The following is a 13,046-nucleotide window of genomic DNA, read 5'->3' as shown; positions in this document are numbered from 1 at the left end:
TTCCAAGCCGCTGGGCGATTGCCAAGATAAGGGGCAGTGACTTCCAGGTGTTGCCATGGCAATGGTAATTGACATGGCCCAGTGATGAGCGTTTCTTATAAAAGCTGCTTCCCACACCATCCTCCCACCACCGCCTTGTTTTAGCTAGTCCTCAGTTTGGTCCGTGTCTGAGTCCGGCCTTTGGAGTTGAGTCCTGCCTTCTACCTCATTGCCTAGAACTTTATTTTTTTTTTTTTTTTTTTTTTTTTTTTTTTTTTTTTTTTTTTGAGACGGAGTCTCGCTCTGTCGCCCAGGCTGGAGTGCAGTGGCCGGATCTCAGCTCACTGCAAGCTCCGCCTCCCGGGTTTACAACATTCTCCTGCCTCAGTCTCCCGAGTAGCTGGGACTACAGGCGCCCGCCACCTCGCCCAGCTAGTTTTTTGTATTTTTTAGTAGAGATGGGGTTTCACCGTGTTAGCCAGGATGGTCTCGATCTCCTGACCTCGTGATCCGCCCATCTCGGCCTCCCAAAGTGCTGGGATTACAGGCTTGAGCCACCGCGCCCAGCCTTGCCTAGAACTTTAATTGGAGGGAAAGTATAAGCCCATAACGCCAAGTTACATTTCTAAAATGTTCATCTTTTAAAAGATCCTAATGAAGGAAAGGCAAGGTTAGTAGAAGAACAGGTTTTTAAAAGCAGTCTACCTTTCACCCACTTTTCAGCCACACAATTATTGCAACAAAAGAGGCTGAACTCTTTAAAGGGCTAAAGGGCAGGCAGTATTAGGAATTCGGAATGTAATTGAAGGCATTTTCCATAATTTTGTCTTACGTTAAAATATCCAAAATGGATTTTAAAAGAAATCTTCTTGTCTTCCTTTAAGTATAGTCGTCTTTCAAAAGATGGTAAAGTCACTTTTATTTCTACCTCTTGAGCAACAAAGAAGTCAAAAACATTATAAATTGGCTTGTAAATGTTAGCCAAAGCATTAGAAAGGTGTTCAAGCTGTACTTCTCAATTGTAGTTAAAACTGGAACAGTGCAACTCAAACTCTGGCCCACAGAGAGGCACTGTTCTGTAAATTGTTTTCTACCACTCTGCTACAAGGAAAGTCAGAAATTAAGTCTATGCATATAGAAATGTTGATAACACTTTGACATGGCTGTGACTCATGGCTTTGTCTTCCTTTTTTTTTTTTTTTGAGACAGAGTCTCACTCTTTTGCCTAGGCTGGAGTGCAGTGGCGCGATCTCGGCTCACTGCAATCTCCACCTCCCGGGTTCACGCCATTCTCTTGCCTCAGCCTCCTGAGTAGCTGGGACTACAGGCGCCTGCCACCACGCCTGGCTAATTTTTTTGTATTTTCAGTAGAGACGGGGTTTCACCGTGTTCGCCAGGATGGTCTCGATCTCCTGACTTCGTGATCTGCCCGCCTTGGCCTCCCAAAGTGCTGGGATTACAGGCGTGAGCCACCGCGCCTGGCCAGCTTTGTCTTCTTGAGTGGGGTATGGACCAGTTCAGTTCTGGTCAGCTAGAGGGCCACATGGTGCAGAGGATGGATACCAGCCTGTAGAGCAGGACCACATATTGGTCTGCAGTAGATGGGAAAATTTAAAACTTCTTTTATCACAGGTAGTTCAATAAATATCATTCTTGGATGGGTGTGGTGGCTCACACCTGTAATCCCAGCACCTTGAGAGGCCAACGCAGATGGAACACTTGAGGTCAGGAGTTCGATACCAGCCTGACCAACATGGCAAAACCCCGTCTCTACTAAAAATACAAAAATTAGTTAGGAGTGGTGGCATGTGCCTGTAATCCCAGCTACTCAGGAGGCTGTGGTGAGAGGAACACTTGAGCCTGGAAGAGGTTGCAGTGAGCTGGGATTGCACCACTCCACTCCAACCTGGGCGACAGAGTGAGACACTGTCTCAAAAAAATAATAATAATAAAAATAATAATAAATAAAATAAAAATATTCTATATCAAGAGTTACACATTGAAAATGATCAGGAACCAGAGATACTTGTCTTATCTAAAATAAAAATACTAGCTGTGGCCAGGCGCAGTGGCTCACGCCTGTAATCCCAACACTTTGGGAGCCAAGGCGGGTGGATCACCTGAGGTTGGGAGTTCGAGACCACCCTGGCCAACATGGAGAAACCCTGTCTCTACTAAAAATACAAAATTAGCTGGGCATGGTGGTGCATGCCTGTAATTCCAGCTACTCGGGAGGCTGAGGCAGGAGAATCACTTGAACCCAGGAGGCGGAGTTTGCACTGAGCCGACATCACACCACTACACTCCAGTCTGGGCAACAAGAGCGAAACTGTCTCCAGATATATATGTTAGCTGTTATTTTAAAAGAGGGATCTCAGCAAAAAGGAAACTTAAATGAATGTGTAGAAAATGTACTTGGCCAGGAACAGTGTTTGATATTTTTGCTTTCTCTGTTTAAATGATCTCTGATGTTTTAATGACTTTTCTACCTCATAGTTCAACCTCTCTGCCTGCTTTCTCCAGTGGAGCTATGATCCTCTTCAGTGATTCCGTGACCTATTCATATCACTGGGTAAAACATTTTACATTAGAGATTTCCCTGTAGGATAGTGATTCTCAGTTGGGGGCGATTTCGTGCCTTGTAGGTGGCTATTGGCATCTAGTGGGTAGAGGCCAGGGAAGCTGCCTAACATCCTAAAATGCACAGGACAGCCCCACAACAAAGAATTCTCCAATTCAAAAAGTAATACCAAGGTTGAGAAACTCTGTGGTAAGATAAAGTAGGAGTTTTTTAAGGATCTTTCATCAGTGGACTTAATTTTGTGTTATATTTTAAGCTACCTTTTACTTTCATAATATTTATTGATTGACTATTTTATTTTATGTATTTATTTATTTATTTTGAGATGGAGTTTCGTCCTTGTCACCCAGGCTGGAGTGCAATGGCACAATCTCGGCTCACTGCAACCTCCACCTCCCAGGTTGAAGCAATTCTTCTGTCTCAGCCTCTTTTTTTTTTTTTTTTTTTTTTTTTTTGAGACGGAGTCTCGCTCTGTCACCCAGGCTGGAGTGCAGTGGCCGGATCTCAGCTCACTGCAAGCTCCACCTCCCAGGTTTACACCATTCTCCTGCCTCAGCCTCCCGAGTAGCTGGGACTACAGGCGCCCGCCACGTCGCCCGGCTAGTTTTTTGTATTTTTTAGTAGAGACGGGGTTTCACCGTGTTAGCCAGGATGGTCTCGATCTCCTGACCTCGTGATCCACCCGTCTCGGCCTCCCAAAGTGCTGGGATTACAGGCTTGAGCCACCGCGCCCGGCCTCTGTCTCAGCCTCTTTAGTAGTTGGGACTACAGGCACACGCCACCATGCCTGGCTAATTTTTGTATTTTTAGTAGAAATGGGGTTTCACCATGTTGGCCAGGCTGGTCTCAAACTCCTGACTTCAAGTGATCTGCCTGCCTCAGCCTCCCAAGGTGCTGGGATTACAGGCATGAGCCACCGTGCCTAGCTGACCTTCATAATATTTAATAGGCCCTTATGTTCTCGCAAATTTTAGAAAATAGTGGATTAGTAAAATGAGGAGCTGAGGCCAGATGGTTCACAGCTTGTCCATGATCTGATTTAGGTTTATAATGTGAAAACTTAGAAAATTCTGACTCATTCACACACCCAGAATCATTACTAGGTTCTGATCATTTTGTTAATATTTTTTTTTTTTTTTTTTTTTTTTTGAGACGGAGTCTCGCTCTGTCGCCCAGGCTGGAGTGCAGTGGCGCGATCTCGGCTCACTGCAAGCTCCGCCTCCCGGGTTCATGTCATTCTCCTGCCTCAGCCTCCCGAGTAGCTGGGACTACAGGCGCCCACAACCGCGCCCGGCTAATTTTTTGTATTTTTAGTAGAGACGGGGTTTCACCGTGGTCTCGATCTCCTGACCTTGTGATCCGCCCGCCTCGGCCTCCCAAAGTGCTGGGATTACAGGTGTGAGCCACCGCGCCCGGCCATTTTGTTAATTTTTAAAGTAGCAGAATCACTGGGAAGAAAATAGAATGTGACACCTAATATTTAAATGATTCTCTTTCTTTCGTAATATCTGATTGTTGCATTTCTGGTGGACCGTTTGGAGTTTGTGTATAGGCATTGGCAGTAACTGGATCACTGAATTCTATCACTTTTAAAGGAGATACTTCCTTTGTCTAGACTATTAGATCATAAATTGGTCCTCTTTTAAATTTATGTTCACATTAGGTGGTCAGTATTTATAATCACAGTGTCTTTGAGGTTTAATTTGTGGGGTTGGTGATATTTTTATACTAAGTAAATTTATAGTTGAGCCCAACACAGACCGTTAGTGGTTTAGTTTCTATTCTGGCACATTCCACCCAAGTTCACAAAGGGATATTTTTGTCTCATATTAGATACATTGCATGAATAGGAACAGGACTCTTACTTGTAATGGAATTCCAAAATGGCATTCTTGGGAAGTTATTTCTCTTGGGGGATGAGAACCCCCTTCTCTAAAGTTGAGAAGGAATGTAAATAGGACCTTACCTATTTCTTACCTAAGAAACGACATAGTGCATCATGATTCTGATCATTTGGCAGAAAGACGCCATTCTGATGTAAATATTTTGGTGGCCACCAGACTTTGAATATTCCTTAAGGAAGCTGCCGACCTAGTGGTCTGCAACATGTTGTGGAATTGAGTATTCTGGTGGTTTTGTTATTGTTCATTGATGTCGTGACAAACCCCAGGGAGAGAAAGACAACAGGTAGGTCTGCATGCACTGATTCTGTGAGCCGTAGGAAAGAGTGGAGTGGCCTTTGGTTAACTGAACTCAGACTGTTTTATTTGGAACTCTAGATTTTTCTTGTGGGTGTCCTTTGTGCATTAAAAGAATGATCTCTGTGAAGTCTAGTGTAATGGGGTAGGGAGGGGCAAAGGGTTGGGGTGGGTGAGAAGTTCCTATTATGCTCTGTTTTGAGCATTCCCACTGTGCTTCCTGTTGTTGCTGGTCTCTTGTAGCTTGCCTTGTGTTTTGATGTGATCACACTGTCTTCTAACCTGATAAGGCGGCACTTTATTCAGGTGCATATGATGGGCACTGTTTTCATGAATTTCTGTTGCTTTTGTAGTTCTCTCCACTCAACAGTACTGTGTTCCACAAACCTTTCATTGTAGTGCTGGAAATTTGAATTCTTTTCTTCAAATGATGCTTCTGTAGAGAAAAATGAAAAGTGTTTTGGGGTCAGGAGTAGTTTGGTTGGTTCCTAAACATGTCCTAGTTTTAAAAGGTGACAGTAACTCACACGACTGCATGATCGGATGATACGGAAACTTCGTAACTGAAGGAGAACATTTAGCATCTGTCTTGACCCTCCAGGTAGATTATTTTGCTACTGGCAATTCTTCATTGACAATTGTGGTTTTGTGGGGGGGGGGGCAATTTTTATATCCATCATTTGATTTCTGGACCTTTGTCAGTTAATCAATAGAGGTTAGGGCAGGGATTATGTGCTCTGATGAGGAAGGTTTAGTAGTAACAAGCTTGGGGATTTTGAGGGAAGGCATCAATTTCATATACAGGTCTTGGTGACATGTAATGGATATGGATTATCTGTCATGCGGACAGTGAAGGGTATGATCAGGATTTTTTTGAAAGTAGGAAAACATACCAAACAGTTTCACATCTTTTACTATCCATAGGCCCTGAGGAGCATCTACTGCCATCAGAAAAACATGCAAATAGTAGTGCAATGCCCTCCAAGGGCCTTAGGCCCAGCTGAAGGTTTAGAAACATTCAAATTTGGCCGGGCGCAGTGGCTCACGCCTGTAATCCCTGCACTTTGGGAGGCCGAGGCAGGTAGATCACGAGGTCGGGAGATCGAGACCATCCTGGCTAACACGGTGAAACCCCGTCTCTACTAAAAATACAAAAAATTAACTGGGCATGGTGGCGGGCGCCTGTAGTTCCAGCTACTCGGGAATCTGAGGCAGGAGAATGGTATGAACCCGGGAGGCGGAGCTTGCAGTGAGGCGAGATGGCGCCACTGCACTCCAGCCTGGGCAGCAGAGTGAGACTCCGTCTCAAAAAAAAAAAAAAGAAACATTCAAACTTATAAACTGCCACAGTTGGCATCCGATTCACTTAGAAGGATATAGAATGGGAAGTGCTACTTACTAGCAAGGCAGAACCAGTTGCTCTTCTCTGAAAGTCTCTGCAGCTGCCTATGTGGCATAATGCAGGTGCAAGAAGACAGATCCACATGGGGCAAGTATGGGAGCTGCCCCAGCTTAAGAGACCCTTGCCCCACAGGAACAAGTATCTCTTATAACAGCTTCATAGACATGGCCTCCAGGGTCCCTGTAAAAGACATGCCTGTTCCAAGCATCACTGTACTTAGGGAAGCCCAGAGCTGAGGCTTCCTATCAGGCGTTTGTAGTTCTCCCAGTCCAGATGCAGTTTACCAGTTGGGTGTTATGTCTACCGTATGTAACATTGCCTAGCAGTTGACATATGTATTTTTATTAGGTTGCCAGGGGAACAGAGCTAGAAAGTTAACAAAAGGTAAAATTCTCATGCAGAAGGGAAAGAGGCTTTGTTAATCCTTTACCAAACACTATGCTAAGCAATTGCATAACAGATATTACACCTAATTCCTGTAGAATATAGCCAGAGGAATTTCCTAGTAAAATATAACCCACTCTAACTCATTTTTCCTTTCTTGAATAGTGTTCTTGGTGCTTAGTTGCTTGTGATTAATAGGCGGTTTGCAAGTTTTGGTAAGGTGTGTGTAAGAGTTGGCTTAACAGTCAAAATGATCCCAGCCAACGTACCATGTATCTTTTGGTGTCACTCATAGTAGGCGAGTATAGTATGTAGGGACATTATTGAATGGACATGTCTGAGTATTCCATCAGTCATACTTTGATGGGAGCCTTTATCTACCTGGGAAACACCAAACACAAGGCTCTTGGTAACCGTGACTCTTTTTTTTTTTTTTTTTTTTTTTTTAAGATGGAGTTTCGCTCTTGTTGCCAGGCTGGAGTGCAGTGGTGTGATCTCGGCTCACCACAACCTCCGCCTCCTGGGTTCAAGCAATTCTCCTGTCTCAGCCTCCCAAGTAGCTGGGATTACAGGCACCCACCACCATGCCCAGCTAATTTTTGTATTTTCAGTAGAGACGGGGTTTCACCATGTTGGTCAGGCTGATCTTGGCCTGACGTCAGGCAATCCGCGCAAAGTGCTGAGATTACAGGCGTGAGCCACCGCGCCCGGCCTGCTCTTGGAAATCATGCCTCTTATTCCTGCGTCACGTGGTCCTACTCTTGCCTGTTTCTGTGGCTCCCAGCAGATCAATGAGTGAAGATGGCTGGTTATTCATTCAGTAGTTATCAAACAATTATTTATGGAGTCCTTACCATATGTCAGGCATGAAGGGTACTTCGGAACCAGCACAATCCCTGCCTTCAGCACAACCACACACAGAGCCTGCAGTGTGTAATCACAGAGACTAGCAGTTAACCAGTTATAACAGCATGTTGGGTGTGACAATAGGAACAAGCACAGGGTACTCTGAGAATGCGTGAGTCGGGTACCTAGCCAGCCACAGAGCCTCACAGATGCTTTTTATCTAAGCTACTCTTCCTATCCAATAAAATTCCAGCTTTGGCATACTATATTTATAAGCAGTTTAAACAGTTGCTGAAATTTCTTGCCTTTTCCCAAACATAGTGGCTTCGGTCACTAACAGTGTTTAAATTACCTGTTTTATTCAGGTATGCAAAAATATACACTATACATAGAATATCAGAATATTGTAGTCTTTAGAAAATATGCATCAGGTTTTTTGTTTTGTTTTGTGACGGAGTCTTGGTCTGGCGGCAGGCTGGAGTGTGGTGGCGCGATCTCGGCTCACTGCAACCTTCGCCTCCAAGGTTCAAGTGATTCCCCTGCCTCAGCCTCCCGAGTAGCTGGCACTACAGGCGTGTGCCACCACGCCCGGCTAATTTTTTGTATTTTATTAGAGACGGGGTGTCACCATGTTGACCAGGATGGTCTCGATCTCCTGACCTCATGATCTGCTCACCTCAGCCTCCCAAAGTGCTGAGATTACACCAACTGAGTGGTTTTCTTATTTAAAAAATAATACGGTTTTCTGGCCGGGAGCAGTGGCTCACGCCTGTAATCCCAGCACTTTGGGAGGCCAAGGCGGGTGGATCACCTGAGGTCAGGAGTTCAAGACCAGCCTGGCCAACATGGTGAAACCTCATCTCTACTAAAAATACAAAACAGGAGAATCGCTTGAACCCGGGAGGTAGAGGTTGCAGTGAGCTGAGATAGTGCCACTGCACTCCAACCTGGGCAACAGAGTGAGACTCCGTCTCAAAAAAATAAAAAATAAAAATAATATGGTTTTCTTATTTAAAAAATAATATAATATGTAAATTATTTTTCAAGTAAAAATTAAATAACAACAGATAACTTCTCATTATGTTGATCCAGTGTACTGTGACAGATGGGGAGGAGCCCCACTGCATCTGGAGTGGGTCTTGGCTGGCCATGTGAACTAATTAATACCTCAGAAATCAGGATACATGCCAGGCACAGTGGTTCACACCTGTAATCCTAGCACTTCGGGAGGATAAGGCGGGTGGATCACTTGAGGTCAGGAGTTTGAGACCAGCCTGACCAACATGGTGAAACCCCATCTCTACTAAAAATATACAAAATTAGCCTGTAATTCCAGCTACTTGGGAGGCTGAGGCAGGAGAATTGCTTAAACCTGGGAGATGGAGGTTGCAGTGAGCCGAGATCACGCCACTGCACTTCAGCCTGGGCAACAAGAGCGAAACTCCATCTCAAAAAAAAATTAAAAAAGAAAAGAAAAGAAATCAGGATACATATAGGACAGAACCATTAAATCAAGAGATTTGAAAGTTAGAAGGGACAGGAGAGCTAGTCTAGTCCAACTCCATGTGACAGATGAAATGACGTTTCTAGTTCTTACACAGCTGGTTAGGATCAGAAACCGGGTCCTGTCAGGCCAGTGCTGATAATAGACAGACATGTTTGGGCAGGCAGAAAAGACCATTCATAGATAACATTTGTTTCCCTGGGTATCCCTCAGACCAGAGGCACAGGAGAGGAAAATGCTGTTTTGGCCTCATATGATAAAGTATGCATTGTGTGATAACGGTCTGCATTCTTGCAATGCTTAGACAGGGAGGGGGAAATCACATTTTGAGCATGGGGAGTTAATTTCTTTGTCCTGTAATACCCACACAGGTCTGAAACAACATAAACCACCATGGAGCACACTCCCACTCACACACAAAAGGCAAATTAAAATATTCATCGTGCACTTACTTAATATGTGTTCTGTATTGATTGTAATGTATTCGTTTTACTTGTAAAAAATTTCAAAAGTAAAAATATATATATTATTAACTTGAAGTGACTTTTTCCAATTGCTCTGATTTTTTTTTCTTTCTTTCTGTTTTGAGACAGAGTTCTACTCTGTCACCCAGGCTGGAGTGCAGTGGCGAAATCTCGGCCCACTGCAACTTCCGCCTCCTGGGTTCAAACAATTCTCATGCTTCAGCTTCCTGACTAGCAAGGATTACAGAGGTGCGCCACCACGCCCGGCTAATTTTTGTATTTTTAGAAGAGACGGGGTTTCACCATTTTGGTCAGGCTAGTCTCGAACTCCTAACCTTAGGTGATACACCTGCCTCAGCCTTCCAAAGCGCTGAGATGATAGGTGTGAGTCGCCATGTCCTGCCTCTGATTTTTGAAATATAAATTCGGTATGATTCAGGGAATGTAACAAGAACAATCTTATTTGAAACGGAAAACCACATATTTTTAAGTCATCAGCCCACATGATAAGATGGTATTGAGTAAAAATGTATTCTTAGGTATTTCTTGACTCAGTGGACTTCAATCAGTCTACTGTAAAAGCTAGTTTTATTTAAAGGTCTGTAATTATATATAAGAATTATTAGCAAAACAGATTAGCCACTTAATCTAAAAATACCTAGATGCAGTATTCCCGATTTTTAATGAAATATTTATCTGGTTTGGGATTAAAATGAACTCAGGGCCATCAAAAATGCAAATTATCTTTAATTTGGTTAAATCCACCTGGGTGTAAATGGAAACAATCTCAAGCTACATTTTTGTTTTGATTTATATAAAGTCAGATTGAAACATCCTAGTTACAAGTTTAGAATAGGAGGGGCCTCAGCTAGGTTCAAGAAAAAATCCTTTGTTCCTCTGTTGCTCATTTTGTCCTCAGAAACAAATACAATTTAACTGTTTTCTGTACCTTCCCAAATTTGAAGCTGACTTGAATTTGGTACCTGCAAATTTTAAATGGCTAAGGTCAAAACAGTTAAAACAGTTTCTTTAGAATGAGTGTGTTAGCTGGGTGTCGTGGTGTCACCTGCAGTCCCAGCTACTCAAGAGGCTGAGGCAGGAGGATTGCTTGGGCCCAAAAGTTCAAAGCTGCAGTGAACTAGGATCATGTCACCACAACTCCAGCCTGGGCAACAGAATGAGACCCTGTCTCAAAAACAATTTTTTTTTTTTTTTTTTGAGACAGAGTCTCGCTCTGCCGCCCAGGCTGGAGTGCAGTGGCGTGATCTTGGCTCACTGCAAGCTCCGCCCCCCGGGTTCACGCCATTCTCCTGCCTCAGCCTCCCAAGTAGCTGGGACTACAGGCGCCCGCCACCTCGCCCGGCTAGTTTTTTTGTATTTTTTAGTAGAGACGGGGTTTCACCGTGTCAGCCAGGATGGTCTCGATCTCCTGACCTCGTGATCCGCCCGTCTCGGCCTCCCAAAGTGCTGGGATTACAGGCTTGAGCCACCGCGCCTGGCAACAATTTTTTTTTAAATTGAATGAATGCAATAAGGAATTGAGGATCTTCTCACATTAATGAGTTAATAACCCTTCATAATTTTAGTTAATTGTTTTTCTCAGGGCAATTATTTTATATAAAATTCTAGTGGATAATTTTATGGACAAGATTTTAGTTAAGGAAAAAAAAATAACCCCACAAAATAAAGAGAACTATTAGATAGAGCTCTAAACAGAAGAAAGTTCCATCAAACCATTTTTCCCACTTTTTTGTCCCCCGGTGTTAGGACCCACCATTTAGTTATATGAGACAATTTCTGGCTGACAGAATTTTAGATTCTGTAGAAGAAGGCTGACTACTGTCTGATGAATGGGTAATTGATGATGCAACGTATGGAAAAAGTAAGGCAGACAACACAAAAATCACAGGAAGCGCAGCCATTCTACGTGCTGAGCTCTACAGTTGCACGCTGTCCAACAACTCTTGGAAGAAAAATAGAAACGGACTTTATCTTTGCCTGCCAAGTTTGCAAATGGATTAGTTCATTACAAAGGCACTTGTCAAAACATATTTATTAAAAAGAGAAGCCAGAGTTGGAAATCATCTTGACCATTAAAAAAATAGCAACTGATACCTTGTTTAAGAAGCAAGAAAGCTTCTGCGTTTTGGAATTGAAATGGTTTTTACGTTAAAGTGGCGATGTACCAGGTCTGTTTATATAGGTCAGTGTTGCCCAGCTTGTATTGTTTTGCTGTTTTTACTTTTTTATATATAAAGAACTAAAATTACGAGAGAAGAAATTCGCGGATATAATCTAAATCTGATTTCTCTTTCGGTTGTTTGGCATTCCATTTTTTATATAAATCTTTAAGACATATGCGCATATTTTTATTTTAAAAATTATTTCTGCTTAAACAACAGTTTCAAATATTTCTCTTTTGAAGACAGAAAGTTGGTTTAGTTTCAGCAATGTATTGATAAAATTCTACATTTTTTTAAATGTTGAGGCTGGGTTTATTTAAGATTAGCTGGGCTCGCTGCCTGCTCTTAAGAAAAACATGTATAGCCTATAAATTTTTAAAAGATTCCCATAATAATATAGAACTGCTAACACTAAATATGTTTTCCATCTGGTTAAAGACTCATTAACTTCATTTAGTAATAGGGAAAAAAGCTATTAGGTAGAACAGGGGTTAGGCTAAATCCTGCTTGCTGCCTGTTTTTTTTTTTTTTTTTTTGGTAAATAAAGTTATATTGGAAGACAGGCACATCCATTCCTTTTTGTCATTGTTTATGCTGTCATTGATGAAGTTGAGTGGTTGCTACAGACACTTTTATCCACAAAGCCTGACATATTTACTATCTGGCCCCTCACAGAGAGTTGCCTACCTATGATGTTGCACGGGACAGGAGATCTTTTATTCCTTCGCAGGGATGATGGAGGTACAGTAAGTCCCTACTTTGGACCAATCTGTGAGCATCACTAGGATTTAAATATGTCTGGTATGTATGAAGGTCAGTGGAGCGGGCACCACTGATCTGTATGAAGTTTTTTTAGAGAAGTCACTAGAAGGATCTGGCCAGGAGAAAGATGGTCACTTGGTTCAGCTCCAAGGAAGTATGCCTGAGCCTTCCATTTGAGAGCTATATGCAGAAACTGAGCATGACCTATATAATCTTGGTGACATGCTGGGAGGTCAAACTGTACTGCTTTTTTTTTTAATACTGCTGCACTGCTTTAAACACCTGATGCCAGGTGGGAGGGCAGGGGCATTGCCCTGCACTTCCACAACACTGCATGTCCTCAAGGTGTTCTCAGTAGAGGTGTGGCCCAGGCAGGGGCAAGAGAGGTTGAGTCCCTGCTGGATGGGCTCTAAGGGTGAACACTAGAGGCAGCTAGGATTTCAGTTTTCCTGACACCTGCAATTCAGCACCAAACCTCACAGACGGAATCCAGAGAACCTGTCTTGGTCAGGGCACATTTGGCTTCAAGGAACAGACACTCAAACAAGCTTAAAGCAATGATTCATAAAGTGTGGTCTCGGAACCAGCAGCATCGGCATCATCCAGGGAGATTCTGATGCAAACTAAAGTTTGAGAATAGGCTGGACACAATGGCTCATGCCTGAATCCCAGTACTTTGGGAGGCCGAGGCAGCCTGATTGCATGAGCTCACCAGTTCAAGACCAGCCTGGACAACATGGTGA

The 13,046-nt window shown here is 43.2% G+C and overlaps 1 protein-coding gene across 1 annotated transcript in view; it reads right to left on the bottom strand.

Annotated features, from left to right (window-relative positions):
• Positions 1 to 13,046, bottom strand: part of LOC144334483 (uncharacterized) — a 165,179-nt gene that overhangs the window by 136,087 nt on the left and 16,046 nt on the right. The window lies entirely within an intron of this gene.

The sequence above is a fragment of the Macaca mulatta genome, chromosome 1 (genome assembly GCF_049350105.2).
Source record: "Macaca mulatta isolate MMU2019108-1 chromosome 1, T2T-MMU8v2.0, whole genome shotgun sequence".
Lineage (NCBI taxonomy): Eukaryota > Metazoa > Chordata > Mammalia > Primates > Cercopithecidae > Macaca > Macaca mulatta.
This window is presented reverse-complemented; position numbering and strand designations above follow the sequence as displayed.